Source organism: Mytilus californianus, unplaced genomic scaffold (assembly GCF_021869535.1).
Source record: "Mytilus californianus isolate M0D057914Y unplaced genomic scaffold, xbMytCali1.0.p SCAF_12, whole genome shotgun sequence".
Taxonomy (NCBI): domain Eukaryota; kingdom Metazoa; phylum Mollusca; class Bivalvia; order Mytilida; family Mytilidae; genus Mytilus; species Mytilus californianus.
Window position 1 is genome coordinate 20191581 of NW_026262604.1, and position 9917 is coordinate 20201497.

Below are 9917 nucleotides of genomic sequence, written 5' to 3' on the forward strand. Positions count from 1 at the left end.
ATGACAAAATGTCCCCCAAAAAATTTCAAAATAACAGAAAAAAGTCTAATGGGTAAATAGTTTTATTAATTTGGATCTATGTTATACACATGTTATAATTATGACATCGGTTACCAGCTCACAGATAATTGTTCAGATCAAATGTCCGGAGAAAATTGTGTGTATGAGGTAGATAAGCGATGTCAGGCCCTTGGAGATTGTAGTTTTATACACATGATACATGAAAAAACTCCTCATAGACACCAGGATTAACATCGAGTACGCCAGAAGCGCATTTCGGCAACCATAGACTCATCAGTGACGCTCAGATTTCAAAAGTTGAAAAGGCCAAATAAAGATGAAGTTGAAGAACATTGATGACCCAAAATTCAGAAAGGTTTTGCAAAATACAGTTAAGGTATTGTACATGTTTTCCTGGTGTAGAAAATCCTTGGTAAATGAAATGCGGTTTTTGATATGCAGACGGTGGCATTTCATGAGTTACAACTTCTCACTCTTCGATAACAATGAAATTATTTCTAGTTTTATGTATCTTCGATGTTTTGAAAGGAGAGGGACGGAAGATACCAGAGGGACAGTCAAACTCATAGATCGAAAACAAACTGACAACGCTATGGCCAAAAATAAAAAGACAAACAGACAAATAATAGTATAGATGACACAACATAGAAAACTAAATACTAAGCAACACGAACCCCACCAAAAACTGGGGGTGATCTCAGGTGCTCCGGAAGGGTAAGCAGATCCTGCTCCACATGTGGCACCCGTTGTGTTGCTTATGTTATTACAAATCCGGTAAGTCACATTCGTGAAAAGGGAAGGGTATTATAGTTACGGCATAAGGAACATATCCGATATCATCTGTAAAACGGTTATTCCATAACGGTCAACCAACTCGTGATGGCGTCCGTAAAAATTACGAAGGGGTGATTTCAACTTCACCATTTGGAACTCTTGGCTTAATAGCTTCCATGTGAGCAGCAATCCTCTAGTTCTTGTCTTTTTGTAGTGTTCGTTTTTGCCATTCCATTGTCAGTTCGTTTTAGACTTATGTATGTGTTACCCTTTGGTATGGTCCGTTTCTATCTAGAAAGTAAAGAAATAATGGAAAATAGTTAAGTTTAATAATACAAGTAGGTGACATCTTGCAAATATAGCTATTTTTCAAAAAGATATTAACAAAATTATTCCAAGGTAAATTTAAAAATGGGGATTTACATAAAAACTGACAAAACCAAACGCTCAACTATATCAACCAATGGAATAAATGGAAAACAACTGTCATATTCCTGACTTGAAACAGGTACTCTCCGAGAAATTGGTGGGCACAACTACCCTATTTTGGCAGCATTGCTAACATATTCATAGATATTTTGATTTGTTAAACTACTGGTCTCCAGATATGACTTCCATGCTTCATTCCATAGAGACAAACATCGGAAATTGTACCAGTATAGATACAGTTGGAAAGAGGACAAATAGAATTTTATAGAAAACTGAAAGTCAAGGAAGGAGTAGTAAAATTTTAAGTAAATACTTCAACTCTAAAGATTCGGATCAATTAAAATGCCGCACAACCCTTTGTATGTCTTTGGAAAACAAATAGAACGTGTAAAATTTGTATATTCCAGTATATAACTTGTTTATGAAACTACGTAAATATAGTTCAAGTGGCACAGTTTAATTTGAAAAAAAAAGTTCATATGGAAAATTGCATGGCCTTTTTTACACGAGTGCGAACTATTTGGTGAAAAACAAAAACGATGAAGAATTGTAACAAACATTTTATTTTGTTGAAAGTTACATGTGTAATGAAATAATAAAAAAAAACATATAGTATTAGGGAACGACCATTTAGTTGGGTAAAATATTCATTTCTATCATCCTGTGTTTTTGCAAGGTTATTTATTGCCAAGTCAACACAACACTCCCTCCCATTCCCGGAATATCCAATGGCCGTCCCCGTACAACAATTTTATTACTATTAAGAAAATCATGGGACTTAGATATCATAATACAGCATAAATTCGGTTAACATTATGAATAATTTCGCTAAACTCCTGTTTGCATAGTCATTTTATTTAATATGCACATATATACTTAAAATTGTTAAGAAGTGCTTATATTCACTTTTCGCAATCAATGCATTGGAGACGGTGGCTGGTTTTGATGTCTTTAAGATTAAACTAATTTTTTATTAAACTTAACATTTTCAGTATCTTGAAATGCTTTCAATTTGTTGTTAAAGTTTTCAGGTTCATAGACATAGTATTTTTTTTGTTAAAAAGCATAAATGAGGTAGACTTACACCGGCTGAATATCCTGTCTCTGAATTATCTAAGAATTGTCACAAAGGTAGGGGTGTTAAGCTAGCTGTTAAAGAAAAAGAAAAAGTGTATGCAGTAGTTTCTCTTATGCTACGATTTATTTTTAAATACGAACTTTTGTGATGACAGGTGTTTTATTAGTTTTTGCCACATAAATTAAAATGTAAGTATACAACCCATTAAATTATTCTCATATCTGAATTACGTTATTTCCCTTAAACCATCTTTTTATAACATCGGCATACAAATTTGGAACGTTCAAAAATCAAACTATCTTGATGGACGATATAAGTGAAAATAAAATTATATTTAGGACATATGTTTTGTAGTAATTTCATTATTTAATTCTAATTTGGTAATAGTAAATACAAAAAATATATAAATATTAAGCTGTCTTGGCCAATTAGTTGTGTGTCTTATTGCAAAGTTTTAAATTCAATAAATAAAATCAATTAACGGTACGATATCTTCATCGCTTACAACCGACATGATTTTGCAATAAGGGGTTTGTTTTTATTACTAGTCGAAGCTTAAGGTATCACTGTGACCATGAGTAGAGAGCAGCAAAAGTAACTTCGTTCCTTTCCAGTTGATCCTGTTGAATGCGTGTATGGACTATGTGTAATGAATAAATACATTCTATCCTTTTTTTTTATTTACATAATTTTTATGTCGCTTGTAATGTGTATATTAACAACCATTTCCGTTTACATTTGGCGATTCATTATTTATATCAAACAAATAAAAGAAAAAAATACCATGCTTTAGTATATGCGTCAAGACGTCAATTAAAAAGCATCTCAAAAACAAAAATAACAGAAAGTTTTTGGATTGAAATTTACATTTTCATATACAGTTTTCAAAAAAAAGACAGATGTATATAGAATATCAAACTCTAAATCGCCCGAGTCTGTAAATGTAATGCATGAATTTAACGAAAACCTTTAGAGATCTGTCCGTAACACTCAATTATCCAAACCTACAAAAAAAGATAAAGATACGATATAGGTCAGTACATATACATGTGGTGGGTTGAACTAGTGTGTTGATATTTAGAACCTCCTCATTTAAAGATATATGGATCATTCGATTAACAAAACGTACATAACAAGGCGTAAACTAAAAACCAATAAAGAAAAAAAAACTAAATCTAAGATAACGGTATGAAATATATAACATTACCACAACATAGATAACAAATAATTATACCATATTAAAAAAAAATCCGCAGAACAGGAAGAAATGATCTTGTGCAAAGCCAAAATCATACTATACAGCCAAAACAAAGGAAAATTTTTGGATTCGCTTCAAACGTTAACTTAGCAATTTGATATTATATTTAAAAAAAATCAAGACAGAGTGATTAAATAACAACGAATTAATTATAACCTCTATCATTAAATATATTAAGCCAAGGAGACAGATTTTAAGGGCAACTCCTACATTTGTCAGCTTTAAAAACTATTCTGCGAAGACAAACGTTTTTCAAAATGGCAAAAAATAGACAAGTTGGTTTAGATTTACAGACACAATTTATTAGAACCAGAGAAAACTGTCAAATCAAATTTAACAATTTTGCGAACAGTGGACGAGGAGGCAGATAATGTTTTTCACAAAAAAATACTATCGTTCTAAAATATTAGCACGAGAGAATAAAAAAAATAGAGAATGATTTGCTGTGGTTTCAGAACAAAATTGATCAGACATAAGAGCTATGCTAAAAATTTAGAAATTCTGTATTCGAGCTATGACGATATTGATCTACATATATATAACATGACGCTTTTAAACTCTCTTTAATTTAAGGGGGTTTATAACACCCAAGGGAGTTAACTCTTTAAGAATCAGCACACACTATAGTAAAGAGAAATCAAGTTTCTCAATGATCAAAATTAGTGTTTGTCAAACTGCTATATATCCAATGAAATTATTCTTGTAAATTGAGTGGTTCGAATTTCTTGAATTTTTTGTATTTTTGGTAACAGGTCGAAGTTAATATTTTGTCCAAATTTTATAAAAATTGAACGAGCCAAATCTTTTTTAGTCATAGTGTTTTAAAAAGTAGCACGTTTAGCTTTCAATGTATAAATCATCAAGCAGATTACATGTATGTGTAAAATATGTTCAACTCCCCATTATCATGAATTGTAATAAGATTGTTTAATCAATATGTAGTACGCTTGTCCTTTATATTCAAGCTTTTCGTTTGGTTTTCTATGCAATGTTTTAGCATTGTCACGAACAGCACGTGCAATTGTAGTCGTTGTATTTAAAACGGAAATGAAATTTGATATTGGAGTGCCCCACTATTGTTGTCAGCCAATCAAATTACGGATTCTAATGAAACATCCATGCAATGTAATTATGATACCATATATTTATCAAATTGTCAATTGCATTTTTTATATAATTCCACATTCGTTGTACATGTTGTAAACTTCTCTCAATGACAATAGTTTGAATTGACAATGGACAAAAACCAAACTGTTACACTCAGTGACATAAAACTAAAGTTCAATTCACTGTTTGTTCAATCCAAAGGCTTGGGCATTGATATTTGCTGCTTCTCTGCAAAGCACGAAGCATTTAGAACTTAGAATTATTGTCCGGATAGGTTGTAATGACTTGTACTTGCAAATTAGTGCTTTAAAAGTCAGTCTCAACATGTCAGCATAATTTATAACAGGATTCATGTTCACATAACATTTACGTGTTTGCTGACTGATATGCCCGTCATCTTCATTTTTATCACCTATGTTTTTTTAGCATCATAATTATCAAATATGTCTTTTTCAATAATGAATTTGTCTTTTTTTGTTAATGTTGAATAGAAAAGCCGAACCCGGACAGGAAATTAGACTAAGCATGAGTGCGATGCATTCCTTAATTTTAAATTATTTACAAAATTGTATAGCAGCAAATTTTAATAAAACAATATCCGTATGTTAATGCTAGTACCGCATTCAACCAGCAGAGGTATCGTCCCACTGGTAGTTATAACAATTTATCTGACATAGATAAAATGATATATATCCTCAACTATAGATCATATATTTGGCTATCTAAGATTGATTCCTTTTAAAAAGTCAATATAACTGAGGACAGGAGTTTTTTGAAACATTTACATATTGTATATTTATGTTGTTTGTCTATATCATATATATCAAGTTTCGTGTGAACGACAGGTAAATGCCTTCATCGCCACATTCTTCTAAGGTCCAAATAAAACAGTAATTAAGTTAATTACATTCAAACTTTAATAATAATTTGATATGAGGCTTAACCTTAAGGCCTATAATATTGCTATCCTATTTAATTTCAGTGACTAAAAAAAATGGGATAAATGTGCTTTAAATATTCAAAATTAATTGATGGTCAAGCTAAATTTGATTTTAAACTCCAAGGAAAATTCAATACGGAAAGTCTCCTATCAAATAGCAAAATCAATTGCTAAAAACATTAAACGAAAGGAAAACAACATTTAATATTAAAAGCTGTAACATTATTATTCATTCCATATCTCCATGGTTTCAAGTTGATGTTTGATATGATTTTTTTATATAGATATATAAAGATATATTATTGCATAATTTAAGCATAATACAACAATGCGTTAAAGTAGATGTGGTTACAAAATGTTTAATTATTCAACAGGCTACAGTTTGTCTAACCAAAGTCCTAAACAACATTAGCCGTATTAAGTACAAATTTTCAGAATGTTTTGATTTTCAATGCTAAACATCGTATTTGATTTGACCTTCAAACTGCTTTGAATCCAGCGCCACTAAAGAGTCTAAATATAGACGAAACGCGCGTCTTACGTACGAAATCATAACCTTGTATCTTTTAAAATTTGTTATCACATCTTTAATTAACTAATAGATTATCAACGAATTGATATAAAACGGAATGAATAAAGAAAGAAACGGATAAAAAATGCATGTATGTTTCCCAATTTATCTAAATATCTGTAAATTTAACACAAATTTCTAACTATTCAACTAAATATTGTTCAAACCATTAGCATACTTATTTATATGTCATAACATTCTCAGTAAAAATATAATTTGATCCAGATACGTAAGAACCCCTCTTCTGTTCTGGCACTGGCAGTAAAAAGAACATTAGAGGTAATTGGAAAAATTCCCAGTGTAGTAATTTCCTGGGGTATACATGTATGCAATTTCTGCAAAGATGATATACTGTTGTCCATTTACAAATACTCCACATCATCTTATATGAATATATATGAATATATAAAAAGGATACATGTTTCAGAAATCACCAAATATACCGTCCAGGACAACAGGCCACATTCATCATGTTTGTGTTACTTGTTTAGCACAATGTAGCATTGCTCTGAAGCACTTACTTGGCATGCTTTGAAATTCGTGATTTAAATGTGTATAATTATAAAAGAATATATTTTTTCATACGTATGACTTTTGAAGAAAGAATTATCATGAAACTGAATAACTAATAATTGTAATTCACTGATTTTTTGATAATTTGTAGCGGGAGAAATTAGTCTTGAGGTAGACGATACTTTTGTACCTAAAGTTAAGCGGAGTATGCCACCGCCATTTATGTACATTTCGTCAACACAAAAGGTTGAAATGAAATAGTTGATAAGGCTTCATATACACTGCGATCCATCAATGAAGATTCATTTGTTCAATCAAGCGTCGCCAATGACTTGTAAATAACGATTTGAAACAATCACGCATGATATCTGGATAAATATGGACTCTGATTACTGTATTCCGTGAATGTACTGTTATTTATCGTAAAAACATATGCTAAATGTTCTGTTTATTTATTGTAAAAAAAATATGCTAAATGTTCTGTTTATTTATTGTAAAAAAAATATGCTAAATGTTCTATTTATTTATTATAAAAAATTTTTGTTAAAGTTCTGTTTAATTATTGTAAACAATTATGCTGATAACATTTGTAATGCACCAGATGCGCGTTTCGACAAGAAATGTCTGTTCAGTGATGATCGAGGCCAAAGTATTCAAATTTCCAAAATCTAATATAAACGATGAAGAGCGGATCAAATCAAAAATGACCTAAAGTATAGCCAAATCCGGACAAGCAATCAGAGCTTAAGATGATAGAGATATATTCCTTAATTTAAAATATCGATTTGAAACAATCACGCATGATATCTGGATAAATATAGACTCTGATTACTGTATTCCGTGAATCTACTGTTGTTTATCGTAAAACATATGCTAAATGCTATGTTAATTTACTGTTAAAAACTATGCTAAATGTTCTGTTTATTTACTGTTAAAAACTATGCTAAATGCTCTGTTAATTTACTGTTAAAAACTATGCTAAACGTTCTGTTTATTTATTGTTAAAAAAAACTATGCTAAATGTTCTGTTAATTTACTGTTAAAAACTATGCTAAATGTTCTGTTTATTTACTGTTAAAAACTATGCTTAATGTTCTGTTTATTTATTGTTAAAAACTATGCTAAATGTTCTGTTAATTTACTGTTAAAACTATGCTAAATGATATGTTTATTTATTGTTAAAACTCTGCTAAATGTTCTGTTTTTTATTGTTAAAAACTATGCTAAATGTTCTGTTTATTTATTGTTAAAACTCTGCTAAATGTTCTGTTTTTATTGTTAAAAACTATGCTAAATGTTCTGTTAATTTACTGTTAAAAACTATGCTAAATGTTCTGTTTATATACTGTTAAAAACTATGCTAAATGTTCTCTTTTTTTATTGTTAAAAACTCTGCTAAATGTTCTGTTAATTTACTGTTAAAACTATGCTAAATGTTCTGTTTATTTATTGTTAAAACTCTGCTAAATGTTCTGTTTTTTTATTGTAAAAAACTATGCTAAATGTTCTGTTTATTTATTGTTAAAACTATGCTAAATGTTCTGTTTATTTACTGTTAAAAACTATGCTTAATGTTCTGTTTATTTATTGTTAAAAACTCTGCTAAATGTTCTGTTAATTTACTGTTAAAACTATGCTAAATGTTCTGTTTATTTATTGTTAAAACTCTGCTAAATGTTCTGTTTTTTTACTGTTAAAAACTATGCTAAATGTTCTGTTTATTTACTGTTAAAAACTATGCTTAATGTTCTGTTAATTTACTGTTAAAAATTTCGATAATTTTACCTCAAAATAAATTTCGCCTCGCTCCGCGCTGCGAAAATTTTATTTAGCGCCCCCCTAACCTAAAATCCTGGATCCATCCCTGATCAGATGAATCTTTTGTACGTGATTGTTACGCTCGTCTGGTGTATCAAATTATTAGACTAGCATCTATGATAAGTGTGTTCAGTACAGTGGTGGGTGAAGGTATGAATATGACCGAATCCTCTATATTAACCGCACAATAAGTTCAAAACACGTCCTCAGAAGTATATATCTTTTCAAATATAAAAATAAGAAGATGTGGTATAATTGCTAACGCGACAACTCTCCACAAGAGACCAAATGACACAGAAATTAACAACTATAGGTCACCGTAAAGCCTTCAACAATGTGCAAAACCCATACCGCAAAGTCAGCTTTAAAAGCATGGCACATTAAGGAGTCATAAGGTGAACTCTTTTCGTGTTTATTTTTATTTTTATTTTTTTTTTTATTTAGGACAATTAGTTCTATTGCTATAGGAAATTACAGTGTGTCACAACAGTGCGGATTGTACACAGTATCTTTTTTTTCGAATTTCCGGTTTCCAAAGCTCTTCATCATCGTTAATGAATTGACCTTCCAACTAATTTGATTCGAGCGTAACTGATGGGTCTTGCGTAGACGAAACGCCCTTCTGGTGAACAAACATTATTATCAGATACCTTTGTTTACTGGAAGTTTTTTTCGACCTATGTGACCTATGTGGTGACACAAAAGCTTACATTATAGGTAAGTTAATCTAAATAAAGATTTGAATCACATAAAATTAAATGGAAATCATCCGCAGATAAAAAAAAATCACTAATTCATACGACCTTAAATGTGTCACATCAGTTAACTAGTCTATATATGAAGATCTGGCTGGTGGGGCCTTGATTTTTTTATTCTTTATTTTTTTAGACCATTTTTCATTATTGTCAATATTTTTTGTCAATTATTATCTAATCTTTATATTTAAGCACCCCATTATTCTCTATTCTTTATTATTTAACCTTATTTTTCTCTATTCTTTCTTTTTGGGTTGATTTTACTGCACATTTGACCAATTATTCTCTTGTTCTGTAAACCCAATTTAGACCCTCATATCTTCATCGTACGCCAGTGACACAGAACCTTACATTTTGTAACCTTTTCTAAATATAGATTTGATCGATTCACATTAAATTTAATCAACAGATAATAAAATCGCTAATGTATATCACCTTAAATGTGTGTCACATCAGTTGATTATATATATTTGGATGTAAAGCTATACTATGGTCCTTCTAAAGTAAAAACAATCTTTAAGCTATTTTGTTTATAAAAATATTCTAAATTTAATTATATATGAGGGTCTGGATGGAGGTCCTTCATTTCTTTACTCTTTAATTTTTTAGGCCATTTTTCTCTATTCTTTATACTTTTTGTCCATAATGCTCTA